At 33.2% G+C, this 15,671-nt stretch overlaps 1 protein-coding gene across 8 annotated transcripts in view; it reads left to right on the top strand.

The window, feature by feature from the left end:
- Positions 1 to 15,671, top strand: part of LOC129809801 (uncharacterized) — a 106,005-nt gene that overhangs the window by 3,993 nt on the left and 86,341 nt on the right. Inside the window, exon 1 of one of the 8 annotated variants that reach the window (XM_055859902.1) lies at positions 11,600 to 12,885. The exons of 6 other annotated variants lie outside the window; for them this stretch is intronic. The gene's annotated coding sequence lies outside the window, so the exon portion shown is untranslated. Of the gene's footprint in view, positions 1 to 11,599; positions 12,886 to 15,671 lie in introns of those variants that run through there. One more of the 8 variants, XM_055859899.1, reaches the window with a different exon arrangement.

Here is a 15,671-nt window from a genome sequence, read left to right as displayed (position 1 = left end):
CAGCGCCACCTGTGGTGACTTTTTGAACTTCCATCTGAAAGTGTTCATCGAGACGAAACCAAAAAGGTAAAATTTATGTCGATATGTTAATTAGAACCGGAGATAGAGGCCGGTCAATGTTCGAACTTTGACCCCTTATAGCTCGGGTCAGGGGTTATGGATCGACTTAAGGTTTTTTTTGTTTGATAGGTATAATCAACGGCTACAACATACTAAAATTTCAGCCCGATTGCATAAGGAATTTTTGAGTTATTTAACTTTTAAGATTTAAAAATTTTCTTTTTAATAATAGCGCCCCTAGCGGTGGTTTTATGAACTTGCGATGTTAGAAGGGGAAGTGGCATTTCACGAGAGCTTTCCAAAAAGTCCTCACTTTTTAAATTCTGACAATTAGAACCGGAGTTATGGCCATTTTAAGAAATTTTTTTTGGACCCTTATAGCTCGGGTCAGGGGGGTCGGGGGACCTTAAGTTTGGTATTGATGGAAAGCTCTAAGGCTCAGCTATAACATACTAAAATTTGAGCCCGGTCGATGCCATAGGGGCGGAGCTATTGAGAAAACAAAAAAAAGGGGGGTCTTCAAAATGGCGGAAGGAGGGGTGGGGGGTGGGGGGTCAATGCACCATGTTGCAATTTTCATACGATATTTAACCTTTGCCGACAACCGCAAGTCGATATCTTTTTTAGTTTAGGAGCTATTAAGCTCCAAAGAGCGGCCGGACGGCCGGCCGGCCGGCCGGGAACGTAACTTAGCCCCCCATATATTCGTGATCAGGAAGTGGCGAAACACATTTTGGCCAAGTTTGAGCGCGATCGGAGGACATGAAATTTTGTTAGGATTATAGTAGGTGAGATTGTTAAGAATCTCACCTAATAATGATTAGACTACATTCCCATCGATTTTCCGCTAAGCCGTAAGTCTGTTTACTAGGACATAAGTCTGTCTGGGGCCCACATTTCATAAAAGGATCTGCGGATGAATTCTAAAATTCATGAGTTTTTCACGTGATAAATTCAAAGCTTTTAGATCGCCTTTTGTGAGTATTTCATGAGCTTTTCATATAAAGTGTCATGTAAAACAGTCACTGTATTTTAAAATTTACGCATGATAACTTTTGTTAAAGTCTTTTCAAACACTCAGATAAGACGATCTCAGATCAGTGAATTTATCACGTGATAAACTCACTCACGCGTTCGAATCCCCTTTAGGGCACCAGAAATTTTTCTGGCGTTAAAAGTGTTCGAATTGTCGTGAAGTGAAGTCGGTCGGCAGACGCAAGATGGGAGATTGAATAAACTGAATTGAATTGAATTGAATTGAATTGGATTAAGTGAGCTTCCAGTGCACTTGATTCTACGAGTTATGGGACTGACAACCTCATCCTGTGTAAGGAAAAATAATAATGAATGTAGAAATCCCTTTGCGGGAAGGCCTAGTTCCTTCATAGAATGTCGCCCCAGCATTATTATTGTTATTATAAGCTCGTGATCTCAGAATTCATACACTAGAATAGAAATGCCAAAGTTCTTCAAGATTTCTTTATGATCGGGACTCGGAGGGCCTTAAAACCTTTAAATGTAAAAAACTTGGATGCAAGATTGGAATAGATTAAGCGTCATTAGTCTTTAATTTGCAATCATAAATCTTTAAACTTAAATCTTTAAGCATCTTTTAATTTAGAATTGTAGGGTTAGTTTTTCATTACTTTTAAAGCTTATGGCTTCGACATATTTTTTTTAGATCAGTAAGGTTTCATGAAATTAAAATTCTAACATCTCTTTCATTCTCGAACGTTTTGCATATCCCATTCTTTCGGACTCTCTTTCGAACATCACAACAAATTCAATTTAGATCACTTTGGTTTGAGTGCTATTGAGTGGGATAGACTATTGCAAAACATTTGGGAAAGGGATAAGAATTTTGATTTCATGAAAATGTCAAGAGGCATTAATGTTTCATATCTAAAACTATACAATTTTTATCCAAGACACATACCACATGATCGTAAAAAAGATAATCTTCGTTTTATAGCTTTTGGCTAAAATCTTTCTCTTTTTTTACGCAGGCTTTTCTTTTATACTAAAATTCTTTAAAATTAGATGTAAGACAAGCGTAGAAGTTTTATGGTTTGCACCTTAACTCAGCTGAAGATTTTGGCAGTGTCTTCGCTCATCCTTTTTAATCTTTGTTACTTTTCTACGTTTTTTCTGATTTTGTTTTATTTTTATGTACTTAAATATTGGTAACAGACTATCAAATTGCTTACGAATTGCATTAAAACAGGTTCTCAGATAATCTTAACCATAATGGGCACGTCTTAACCGGTAAAGTGTTTTGACTGTAATCGTTTTGTGAATGTATCCACCTTTATAATCAGTGATTATAGAGATTTACCCCGTTAATGTATTTTTTCTTCCAATTTGGACAGCACATTTCACAAATAATTCATTTTGAGAGCGAGACAGATCTGCCTCTTGGTTGAGTGTATATGGCTCACCAAGTAAATGAAAACTAAAAATAGTACAGCAGAAGTCAAACATCGGATTTTATGTGGCTGTTTCCTCGCCTCTCCAGAAAATTCTTCCTTTCCCCATTTTATGACTTTTCCCATCTGATTTTTTTAAAACCATTTGAAGAAATTCTGCTCGTCATTGAGGAATTTTTTCTCACTTTCTCCCATTTTGCATCCCTATTCCGCTTTTTGAAAAGTCCTAGGAAACACCTCCAATTAAAATGATTTCCTCCCCTTTTGGCATGCAATACCGGTGTTTGATGTTTTTGGCCCTTTTGCCAAATCACTTTCTGTGGCAGATTTCATTAAAATTTTCCTCAACATTTCCAGCAATTAGTTATGGAAATGTGTGGTGAGGTTTTTTTTGTTGTTGGTGATGTTCACCTCTGAATATTTCTGCAATTTACATTGAGATTTCGCTTATTTTTTTTTGTGAGATGTGTAAGTTATTTGAAGGGTTTCTGGAGTGCGGTATTCACAGTTGAATTTAAATGAGAATTTCCCGGCGGAGGATTTTCAAGGATCAGTGAAATTTTGTTGAGTATCTAAGCAACTCCAAAATGCGCAATTGATACTAGAAAGTTTGGGGATTCAGGCCTAATTCACAAGTAGATTAAATTACTAGGGAAGTTGGAAAGTTTAATCCTCAAAATTATGATTTCTATTGCTCTGAGTTGTTGCACAAAGTAATTATGAGGATTTAACTACAGCATAGCACCCTATTCAGGAGTGTCGATTGATCAAATGCACTATCCGGTCTTATTTGCAAATGTTTATCCAATTTCACGTGCAATTCAAGATTGTTTCACCTGTTTATTCTCAAAATTTTGCACTATTGAGGTAGTGGCCTTGCTAGATAAATCTGTTATTAAATTAAATAAACTTTAAAATTCATTGAATTTCCTTTGTATAAGCTCTCCAAAACACAATCCGCATTTTCAGATGGAAGCACTTGAAGTGTTAGTACAATTATGTGTATGAAAGAAAGATTTTGTGGAAGGTCTGTTTTCTCAATTTAATTTCTCCAATTTATTCTTTTCAAATATTCTCTCAAGTGGTTTTTGATCCTTTCTAAATTGCATCCTCTGTCGCCGTTTCTTTGTGAGGGCGTGTGTTTCAATTTATATTTATGTTGACTATGGGTAATTTTTAGAATTTGTCGTCCCCTTCGAAAGAGACATCATTTTTATTTTAGTTGGGGGAGAGATTGCTCTTGTCTAAATCGTGTGAACATTCCGGCAATTTCTTCTCCATAAATTCCCATAAATCTGCCTCTGAAATTTGCTGTCAATGAGGGCTAAAAAAGATTCAGTCCGTAGATGAATTATTTCCGCATTTACACAACAATTTTGATTTTTCACCAATACATTCTTAAAGGCGAGTTTGTCATTTTTTTTCACCTTGAGTAGATGATCTATTTGTTTATCATAGCTATTCGAATAGATCCATTTCTAAAAGGAGAATTGAAGGAGAAAAATCTTCCATCTGTTTTCAGCTAACATCCATCAAAATGAAGAAAACGAAACACTGAGGAAAATTTGATGGTTATGTTGCTGGAAAAAATAATTTTCTCCTTGAAGATGGAATCAATTTCCGTCCTTGATTCCAACTTTGAACATGAGGTTGTCTAATGAAAGGAAATTTGGAGGGATTCCCACATCCTCAGGAGGGACTCTCTCGAATTTCCTCAATTTCTTCTTCACTCTTTCATCATTACTCGCCTCCAGAGTTGAATTACTTTCTAGTTTAAAGCTAGAAATTATAACTTGGTTTTGGATTACTGAAAAATCAAGCACGAAATAGATTTTTACGAAGTACTCGAACTCGTGAATTAGATGCTATACCTCAAAAGTACTTTTGCACTATATAGGGAGAAGTACTCTCCTTTTGAACGTTCATGCCTTCGAATAATGTGAATTTTCTTTTATTTTCCCTAAAAGACTCACACATTTCTACTAATATTAATTAGTTTATAAACAATTATTGAAAATTATGTCATAATTATGTTTAAGTCTCTTAGGAAACATAAAAGAAATTCACATTATTCGAAGGCATGAACGTTCGAAGGGAAGGCACTTTCCCCTACCGTTTACCGATTCTCAACCAATTTGAATAGATTCATAAACAAAAGATCCTACAAATTAGTTGTAAGGGTTAGGGTAACGTGTGGTATTTTTGGACATAACATGGGTATTTTGGGACACATTAAAAATCCTATAAATAATTGTTTTCTAATTATTTTTATGTTCTATACTAAGCTCTTTATAAACGTATCAGATAAACATAAAACTTCTGAAATTTAATTTAATTTAAAGCGTTAGATACGCGTGAATTGTTAGTGTCACATTTCAATTTTTACAAGACCTTCAGTGTGGTCAATTTTGCAAATGTCAACACAAACAATGCTTAGTTTTTTTTTGAATTTAAGTCACTCTAAAAGTGAAATTTAAACAAAATTTTTATGAAAGAGTGAAGTTTAGAACTTCTACTTAAGGGTAAATAATCAGGCTCGGTGAAATTTATTTGAATAATAGCAACTTTTGTCTGTCCCGCAATACCCAACTGCCCCGAAATATACCACTCTTACTTCTTTACATTTTTTGCTATTTTGTATAAAAAAATATGCATTTTTCAACATTTTTCGATAAGAATCTTATTCTGGATAGCATAAGGAACATAAATATTTGTATCAACAAAGAAAAAAAATATTTGAGAAGTAGCTGTTGTAAACTTAAAAGTACTAGAAAGTGTCCCAAAAAACCACACGTTACACTATAAGAGTAATAAAATTGATTTTCAGACATAAATTCTTATCGGTTCATAACCGGTTAACAATCGATTTGTAAGTCTCTCAAAACATTTCCCAAAGTACGTTAGGAGCAATTATAATTAAATTTCAGATAAAAGTAGTTATCGGTTATGAATCGGTTTATTAGTGGTTCAGGCTTGTCAAGAATTCCAAGACCGTTCCAATGACCCCAACCAGATTCCGTTTGATTGAGAAATACGCTCTCTAGAGCCTTTTTAACCTTTGAAATTGAAAAATCGTAATTAGTTTACGGCAGGAACTTTGATTGGAAGGTTTTTAATTTTATTAAACTTTTTGGAAGTTATTCTCTTTACTGAAAGTTTTCTTTTTAATTTCTTATGAGGAGATTGTATTTGATTATTTGAGTCAGAAGGTTATATTCTTTTATATTTTGCTGATATTTTCAATCTGTGGTCAGTTCCTTGGAGTTTTCTTCCATAAAATACAACACGCCCTAAAAAGGAATAATTATTTTTTTTATTAAATTATTTTCTCTTTTTCATCTTGAGCTTTATAAATGTTTTAGATATTGAATAAATACAAATACTATCTATTTAACTTTTGGGCAGTGTCGAAAGGGGCGTGACTTAAAATTCCAGGTCTAACCATACACAAATAGAGTGGATTCGAACAGGATGTACTTCACCCATCTTGTGGAATTATCATGAAAATTTTGAAAAGCCAAAAAGAGGCATCACTTCTTGAAAATTTTTCAATGTGACAGAAGTACATCTTTTTCGAATTTCGAAGTGCTCAAGTGTCAAAATGTATTGGTCTTCACTTTTTACGTGGAAAGACGCAAAGTAATGATGTTTACTGCTTCTGTCCCATTATTTAATCACTCCATAATCATTAAGTAACCCATTTGCGAGCTTTTTAGTGTTATGCTTCATAAATTTTCATAAAAAAATGAGTAGTAACACATTTTGAAACTGTAGCATTTCGAAATTCGAACAGGATGCACTTTTGCCACCTTGAGGAATTATGAAGAAGTAAGAATGTATCTTTTCTTACCATCCACAAATCTTGAAAAATTCGAAAATGTATTTGAAGATTCAAAAAAGAGACTTTCTTACTTTTTGATAATTCCGTAAGGTGACTGATGTACATCCTGTTCGAATTTCGAAGTGCTCAAGTATCAAAATGTGATTGTCTTCACATAGTTGTGAGCAAAAAACAGAACAACGATGCTTACTGCTCTTGCCCATTATTTAATCATCACTCGATAATCACTGAGGAACTCTTTTGTCAGCTTTTTAGTGTGATATTTGATAAATTTTTCCCCACCTCGTTTGAAAATGAAAATTCGAAATTGAATTTGAATTCTTCGTACATCAACGACTTTACGTGCAAATAGAGTTCCATTTTCCTTTTACCCAAGACACTATTGGAGAATCAAAATCTACTTGTGTTTACACCCTTTTTGGCTTTTCAAATAGATCTTCGAACTTTTCAAACTCTATTTGTGAATGGTAAGAATCCGAAAATGTACTTTTAAATCTTTGGGGTAAGTCTAGACATGCACCAAAAAAGTTAGCAATTTTCTTTAATAATAATGATTTTAGTTTTCTTTCAAATCTTGGTTTTCTGAAAAAGGTTCAGAAAGCTCTGATAAGGAAAATGTAGAGAAAAGCAGTATATTTTTGGATTGTGATTTATGTTTTAGTGCAATACGGTGTGTGTCTCGGCTAATTAATTTCTCATATTGAACAAATGTGAATCAATTTTGCATTAATAAGTTCAGATGAATTAAACTGAATGTTATCCCTATTTTTATCCTCCATAAAAACTTCAACTTTGGTGAGCAAGTAAAGTCTAACTATTACGATTGCTTCAATTTACCACCCACTGTGTGGCCTCTCTCCGTGCCTCCTCTTACAACACTTTCCCAATTCGTGTCACGATGTCGACGAGCTACGTGAAATTTTCGCGAGAGCGATAGGACGGAGGGAAAAATATGAAAATGACGAGATGAGAGTTTAAATTGAAATTTATTGGAGCGAAGTTGGTGTTATAGATATTTTGGATCAAAATAGGGAAGGTGCTAAGGTGTAAAATGTAGGTAAAGATTAGGGAAGAAAGTATGATGAAGGTTGAAATCATGCAATCGCAAAATTGAGATCAGCAATTAATTGATTGAATTTTAGCGTGAAAATTGATCAAGGAAGATTCAAAAGGTGTTTCATAGGGCACAAGAAAGTCATGAGGCGAGTTTCAATCAACCCTATATAATGACCCCCTAATAATGATGATGAACAGGATAGAGAGTGTAACGGGGGAGGGCTTTGAGGACGTAAGTAGTCCTGCCCATAGTTATTGCACTTGTGGGCATTTTCTACACAGGGAACACACCCAGAAATTGTATTGAAAGGAGGAAGGAAATGAAAATTTCTTCTCGGTTCACCTTGCAAGGTGGAAAATGAATGACTAAATGGTATAAGGGGAGAATTTGGCATACAATGAAAATGATGATTGAAGGGAAGATTTTTGACCTAACTTCTCAGTTATCAGGGGCGAACAACATTTTATGTACATATAATACCCTTAATTTAGGAAAATGTAATGGAAATTGAATATACCTTTTTTCCATTTTCATTTTGTCAAAATGATTTATTTTAAGCAGAACATTTATTGCAATCTGTTTAAAAAATATAAATAAAAATAGTTGTATAGAGAAAGAGGGGTTGTTCACCTCAGAATTTGATGTGTCGTCTGTGTAATAAGTGCCGAATGATTTTCTATGTTAGGGAAATGATTGAGGAAATGTGAGCCAGAGAAAGTGCCAAGAAATTGCTGGGGAGTAAATTTGGCAATTGGGAGTGATAATTTTAGAAGAAAAGTGATTATTAATGAATGAGGAAGGGAATTTTTGAGAGAAATTGGTATCATTTGCAGCTGTCTTGTGACAAATTTTCTACCCTTGTCTTCATCAATTTTCCTAATACTTTCGAATTATCCCTTATGGTTTATCTTTTTTTCCACCCCCGCAGATGTGACATGAATTTTTGCTCATTGTGATTTAGCTAAATTCTAGGATTTTTCTCTTTGAATTATTCGAAGAATTATGTTCAGTAATATCTTTGATATTCATTTATATATTCGAAGAGATTTTATTACATGTCAGGATAATACAGGAAATTCGTCAAGTTAAAAAGCTTCCTACTCATATGACTTCAGTGTGTAGTTCTAGCTAATTGGAAACATTTGGTTTTCATTAATTTCTTAATTGTTACGAGTTTTATAGGGCATAGTACGTGGCTATGCTGTATCACAACTAAACATCAATTAAAAGTTTATAATTTTAATGAAACACTATTTGAAAAGTTTCCATGACAGAGGAAATGAATCCTAATAATGTCACTAATTAACTTATGCTTACAGTTTATATGGTGTATTTTACATTTGTGTTGTTACCTTTAGATAATACCGATTTTAATTAACATTTAAATTATATTTTATAAATGTAATTTAAGAATTAAATCCTTTCAATCCTAAAAACACTTAAAGTTTAGGGTTAAATATTTAGTGCAAAAATGCAAGATTTCCATGCTGAATTAAAGGATAATGGTGCACCCAGGGGCCTCGCGACATTAATTTTTCCATACGTTTTTGCATAGAGGCATTGAAGACTAATGGCTAGTTTTTTCCTAAAGAGAATTCTCTTACTTACTTACTATTTTGCGAATTGACTTGTCAGTCTGAGATATTTCTTAAAATCTTAAATTGTGCATTAAAAGCCATCTAAAAGTACATATTTCTTAATGTTCGCCGAAATAATACAAGAACTACGAGGAAATTTGTTTAAGTCGCGGTGCAATATCCACAGAATTTTTACAAGTAAAAGTGAAAAATAGCTTCACTTTTTATTAGGCTTGATGAGACCCTGATGCACCTATTCCAATCTCACCTCAAAAGATTTCTAAATAGGAAAAAAATCTCCTTTTTGGGTCACCGATGACCCATGGGTTCTTAAAGGGCTAAAGACTGATTTAAAGATTTAACACTTAAAGACTTTTCAGATTTGAAGTAAAGATTGCGAATGCATGTTAGTTTTCTTGTTGATCTGTTCTTATGTCATATTTTCGTTTTTAAATGCCTTTTAATTTTTTATAAAACGTGTTTACTGCTCTAACTCCACAGAGAGCAGTATTATATACATTATAATCCATACCACCCTCCCTCCCCCTCGGAGACCGCTTTACAAATCTTCGCGTTTTAGACGATTTTCTGAGATTTTCTGATGTCACGCTGTTTGTCCGTCCGCTGTTTGTCTGTGCGTCTACCCGTCTGTCGATCCGACCTTGTTAACATGCCTCTTATTTTCCCTTAAGCCTCCCTTTCTCCCCCCCAAAACCATTTTTTCGAGGATTGCGCGAAGATGCGTGGTGCGATTTTTTCATTTTTAAATATGTTTTAGAGATTACCCAGGCGGACATTCGTCCATATACGAAAATCCCGTTAAATAATTCCTTATAATGGTTTTTCGAAATCAAAGGTTAAAGAGAAAAGAGACCCTAGACAAGTCAGGACTGATTCCAATCGATTATGAATCAGCAATGAAACGGTAATGATCCGCTTCATAACCGATAACTAGTTTTTATCCGAAATTCAGTTTTATTACTCCTAAGCTAATTTAGACCATGTTTTGAGTGATTTATAAATTGGTTCAAATCGATTGTGGACCGGTTCATTGGACAGGTAATGAACCGATAAGTAATTTTTGTCCGAAAAACAATTTTATTACCCTCAAAACTATTATGTGGGATCTTTTGAACGATTTATGAATCGACTCAAACCTATTGAGAACCGGTGGTAAACGATGCGAAAGTACTTTTGGGGTAGCATTTAAATCACGAGTTCTAGCATTTCGCAAAGCCAAAGACGCTTTGCCATCCCTTTTATTTGAGATTTTTAATTATAAATTTGATAAAGTTTCTGATTGATTCCGGTTGAAAGTGGTCTATGTTAACGACTAATTCTAATAATTTATTTTTTTTTCTACAAAAGTATGTTCTACATGAGTTGATAATTTAGATAAATGTATTTAGAAATTTCTTTTATAGCTTTAAATATTACCATGATGCTTTTGACCATAAATGCTTTTGTCTAATAATGAGGAATTCTTAGTTGTAATTTTACACAAAATCCGAGAGTTAAAGAAAATTAGAAATAGGTTAGAATGGGGTAATTTGGAGCCATTTCCAATCCTAATTTTGAGATTTCTTCACTGTTTTATATGTTTAAAAGAAGCGGCGATCATCTTCCAGATGGACCCCAATAATAAAAAAAATCTTCAAAAGTATGAGGAAAGCTGTTCCTTTTCTTCTATTTAGTTTTCTTCTTTTTCAATTTGGAAATTGTTCCGATTTACTCCATTTTACTTTAGTGTTTTTTTCGAGGTTTCTTATCGATGATGCTAAGACGGCAGGTTGTATGTGATGTAGATTAAAAATATACATGACAATGAAACTCGATTTAATTATAATATTCTTTAAAACCATGCAACCATTCTACGAAATAGTGAAATATTTTTACTATATTTTGTAATTGATTTAGGGGAGGGTGGGGTGTTCTACGCAGCTCTACTTCTAATGAAGATTTATTTACTAAACAAATATGAACCATATTCAAACAAAGTCCTGTTTGTTTCTCTAAGATATTGGCTATCCAAACCTTTACAGCACAATTCTTAGATAATTATTTATTATCCCAAGAATGTGTATATCCTAGTAATTCATGTGTAAAAACTACCCCAATCTCTTCTACCAAATTTCTTGTCATTTTTAAAGAGTAAAAAATCAATTAAGGAAAGACTAAAAGAATTATTTCATGAGAATTAAAGCCAAATTCTTCAAGTTCAAATTACAATTTGTGTTGCGATTTTACCTCATAGAGAGAGACAAAGTGGGGTACTTTTAAACGGTTTAATGTCTTTACGATTGCTATTCAAAATGTATATAAGGTGTATTGAGGCTAATCTTGCTCTATTTGTTTCACTTATTTGCTATCTGAAACTATACATTATAGGGCTTATCGAGTAAGAAGTATAATTTCCCCAAACAATGCGTGTATGAAACTGCCCCGCCCTATATCATATTTTGGGTAAGGTTTTATGAGTTTTATGGGTTTTATTCCTCACTGTAGTACAAGTTAAGTTGAACATAATTTTTGATTGAATGATTGTATTTTTTGATTGTTTATTGTTGATTTTTCCCCATTCAAAGAAAAGTTTGCTATTCAATGGGTTAACTAACCAACTTTGACCACATCGACTCTCAGTTCAATTTATGCTGTATTAGTAAAGAATATTCAATAGATTGAGTATAAAAACTAGCAATTATACACGCTAATTTAGTCGAATGGAGGAGGAAGAGTGTTTGTGGTTGTGTGTGTGTTGGAGCTTGGACCAAATGTGGGGCACCGGAGAAGAGAACCCACGAGAGCCCCCCGCGCAAGAGCTGTAGGTGCAAATGTGAGGAGACAACTTGGTGGGGTCTCCCATAGTCGGTTTCCATTGACTTTGGATCTCGGATGGTGCCGTGTGTGTTAGTTTGTGAGGCTTTTGGGGGGGCCTTCTCTTGCTTGTGTTTATATTATTTTATACACCGTGAACCCGATGTATGTTTTGTTGGAGATTCATGCATTTCATACATTCAGTTGTACTTGAGACTTGGATTTGATCAAATGTGTTCCTATTCGTCCAATCTCAATTTTAGACTTCTTTTTTTTTCTGTGCCTGACGGGCGGGTAGCTTTTCTCATATAGACGACAAAATATGAGAATATATAAATTCTTATGTAGTATATTTGAGAAAATTTGACCCAGAATCTAAGAAAGTGAACATTTAAGTGTTTTGTGTGGTGGAAACAATTGTATCTGAAGGAATATCCGTGTTTGTGTACATAGAAAAAAGGGATTATCAAGGATAATACTCTGTTGTCATCTCATTTGGAATATTTTCTGCAGGATTCTCACAGTGTGTGTGTATCTTAATGGTCATCCTGACCAATTTTGACTGTGTTTTATGCTGTTTTTAGCCAAGTTTTAGATAAATAATTGGCAGAGTGCAGAGATTTTAATCTCACCAGTGATTTTTTCCTCCACCTCAACGAGCATTCTGCAATTTTTATGACATACTCCATTCATATTATGTGAATATTTTATGCAGATAGTGTGTGGTGAGACACGACAAAGTGGCTAGAATTTATTGCGCGGCTTTTTTTTCGGCGGGATTCCTACAGCTTTTAAAAGAATTCTCCTTTGCAAAATTATAAAAGAGCTTTCAAGAGGAGGCAAGAAAAATAATAAGGAAAAAAATTGTGTGTTGTGATCATTTCGTTGGTGTATATTTCTATTTTTAATAGCACACAAAAAAATATTTAGTTTTTTTTTCTATCTTGAACTGTGTATGTTAGAGAAGAAGCAAATAATAACATTAGTGGCAAGAGTGTGAAGACAAGAAGCAAAAAAGCATCTTACAATCATCATCTTGTATTTGCTTCTAACATTATAAAAGTGAGAAGATATATTAGAAACTTCGAGGAAGACTTTTGGTTATGCTAGGTAATTATTTGCAATCCCATCTTTGAAAAAATTTTATCTCACGGTGATGAGAAAAAAAATGGATATATCCCTTGATCTCTAGTCGTCTTTTTTTTTTGACTGACATGTGAGACACAATTTTCCATAATTTATAGAGTCACTTTTATTGAGATATTGAGCAAGTGAAACTTTCGAATATATGGAGATGTAATTTTACAAATGATAGATTACTCTGAAATATATATTTTTCCATTCATTCACTCTCTCTGTGGCACCTTTTAGCTATGTTCATTGCAAATTTATGTGTGTCTCTGTCTCTTATGGCAAATGAAATTCGTTTTTCTTCAAATCATGTTTGCAGAGTTTCATTGGGATATATAAGTATAAGAGAAGAAAAAAAATATGAGTGGAAAAGACATGAGAAAGAATGTGATTAGAGTGTTTGTGTTGAAACAATAAAAATTTTAGAATAACTGTCTTAAAATATTTAAATTCTCAAAATACCACTGTTTACCTTCATTTTTCCTCAACACATCCAACATAGCGTTTTGCTTACGGTCGTAAAGAAATATTTTTTTTTCTTAAATTGTATTCAAAGTCTCTTTGCATGAGAATTGTAATTGTGAAATCGAATAGTTTTTGACATGAAAGTGTCGTGTGCTGAATATTTAGAGAAGAAGAATTTTAATTCTCTTTATATAAAGTATATATGATCGTTTTCATTAACCCTTTCACGATCACAAAAAATAGGAAGAGATAATATCGCTGAAAGACGTGCCTCTTACCCCGATAGAATAAAAAATGTTGTTAAAAGGATTTTTAAGATAATGCCCCTAATTCAAAGATAATTCTTTTAGATTTACTGGTAGTGAAACTGGGGCAGCTGTAAACATGGGATAGTTGTAAATACTGCGATTTTTAAATCAGAAAAACGAAAGAAAGAAGGTCGAGACCTTTATAAATTCATATGTCCTATAAGGACCCTTCTCCATTGAAGAAATAGTTAAAATAAGTAAAAGTAGTGTAGCCATAAAAGTCAGTGTTTACAACTACCCCATATTTACTCCTGTTCTAGTTTCCCATACAATTACTCCATGTTTGCTACTGCCCCAGTTTTTCTTACTACTTACTACATTGAGGAAAAAACGGGGGTGCGATTAACGATTTTAAGGGTAAAATTAGCATGAAAAAGGGTAACTTTAACCCCTAATACACTTAAAAGGCATAATATTTACACCGATTTCGGATCAATACTGCAGTGTAAAATAAACATTTCCGGAATGTTATTTTAACTTTTTCGGATTTCTCTGTGTACTTACTTTTTTTACTATCTAATACTTTCTTTACGTTAAATAATAAAATTACGATTTCTGTAAGAGTAAATCTACGCACAATTGATAGGTTTTACCATGAGAAATTCAAATGTTGTTTGAGAACTTGTAGTGTGTATCCTTGAAGCAGTATAAATAAGTCTTTCTCGTCCTTTTCGTCATTATCCAAAATATTTTCGGCAAATTTTGAATTTTGGGTATAGGTTCGGTAGGATCCAAAGCTATTAAAGAATTGGACACTTGCAAATTTCTTGTTTTCAATAAAGAAAACTGACGTCAAGATTTATTTGGCTAAAAAGAAAAGAATAACTATTCGAATATACGTATAGTATAAATTATTGAAGAATTAATTTCAAAATGTGGGAAAAACTATAGCTAATGTAAAAAAAGAATCCTAATGCTCAACGCACAATAACTTTTGTTTGTAAACGTGTTTTCAAAATTTCCTGTGAGAGAAAGCGAGATGACTAGATCTCTGCTTCATTCACTCTCATTGAAATGTCAAAAACATGTTTACAAAACAAAGATTATTATGCGTTGGGCATAAATAGTTGAATGGTTTCACTTTATAAAATATTTTCCGGTTTTCTTCTGTGATTTCTTCATACAATCATAGCTATAAAGTAATTTTAAGGAAGAAATTGGGTTTAAAATATTAATGAAAATAGGATAAGATGGGGTAATTTAGATCATATATATTTTGGAATTTTGGGATTATCTCATTGTTTCAAAGAAAATAGTCACGAAGAAGTACAAGACTTTACATTCGAGAGTACGCCTTAGGGTAAAATGAGGTAATTTGGAACCATTTACAATTTGGGACACTTGAGATTTTCTCGCTGTTTTAGGAGATTCAAAAGGAAGAAAAGCTGTTCCTTTTCTTCTTAATTGTATTTTTCTTCTATTTCGCGGACTTTGTTTTCTCTTTACTCATCGGAAACAATGAGAAAATCTCAAATGTCCCAAATTGTAAATGGTCCCAAATTACCTCATTTTACCCTAGTTATTTTTTCTGTTTCCATCTAAAACTGTTAGGAAGTCTCAAAGTTCCAAATTAGCATTGTCTCAAAGACAATGAAATTAGACATGACTCCAAACTAATCCATCTTACCCTATTCAATTTTTTGAAGCTAAGATTTTCTAAATTTAGTAAACTCTATATAGTTAATGATCTTCAGACTTAAAGTTTAACCATATGACTTAGCTCAAGCAAGATTTTTGTGAAATGGTTGACTTAGAATTAGGAAGTGGTCTAATGGGATTGGGCTGATATTTTTAAAAAATCCAAAATTAATCAATTCGGACTAAAAATGGATTTATTGTGAAAAAAAGCTGCAGTCTTTTTTTTAGAAAAACTCTTAGGGAATGACTCAAGCTTTCCATATCTGCTCCAAAATATTAAAAATTGATGCAGTAATATTTTTTTGGCAAATTTTTAAAGGAAATTTTGCAGACAAACTTTTCAAACTCAAAAAC

This window comes from Phlebotomus papatasi, chromosome 1 (assembly GCF_024763615.1).
Source record: "Phlebotomus papatasi isolate M1 chromosome 1, Ppap_2.1, whole genome shotgun sequence".
NCBI lineage: Eukaryota > Metazoa > Arthropoda > Insecta > Diptera > Psychodidae > Phlebotomus > Phlebotomus papatasi.
The sequence above is the reverse complement of the archived record's forward strand: the minus strand, read 5'-3'. Positions and strand labels throughout refer to the sequence as shown.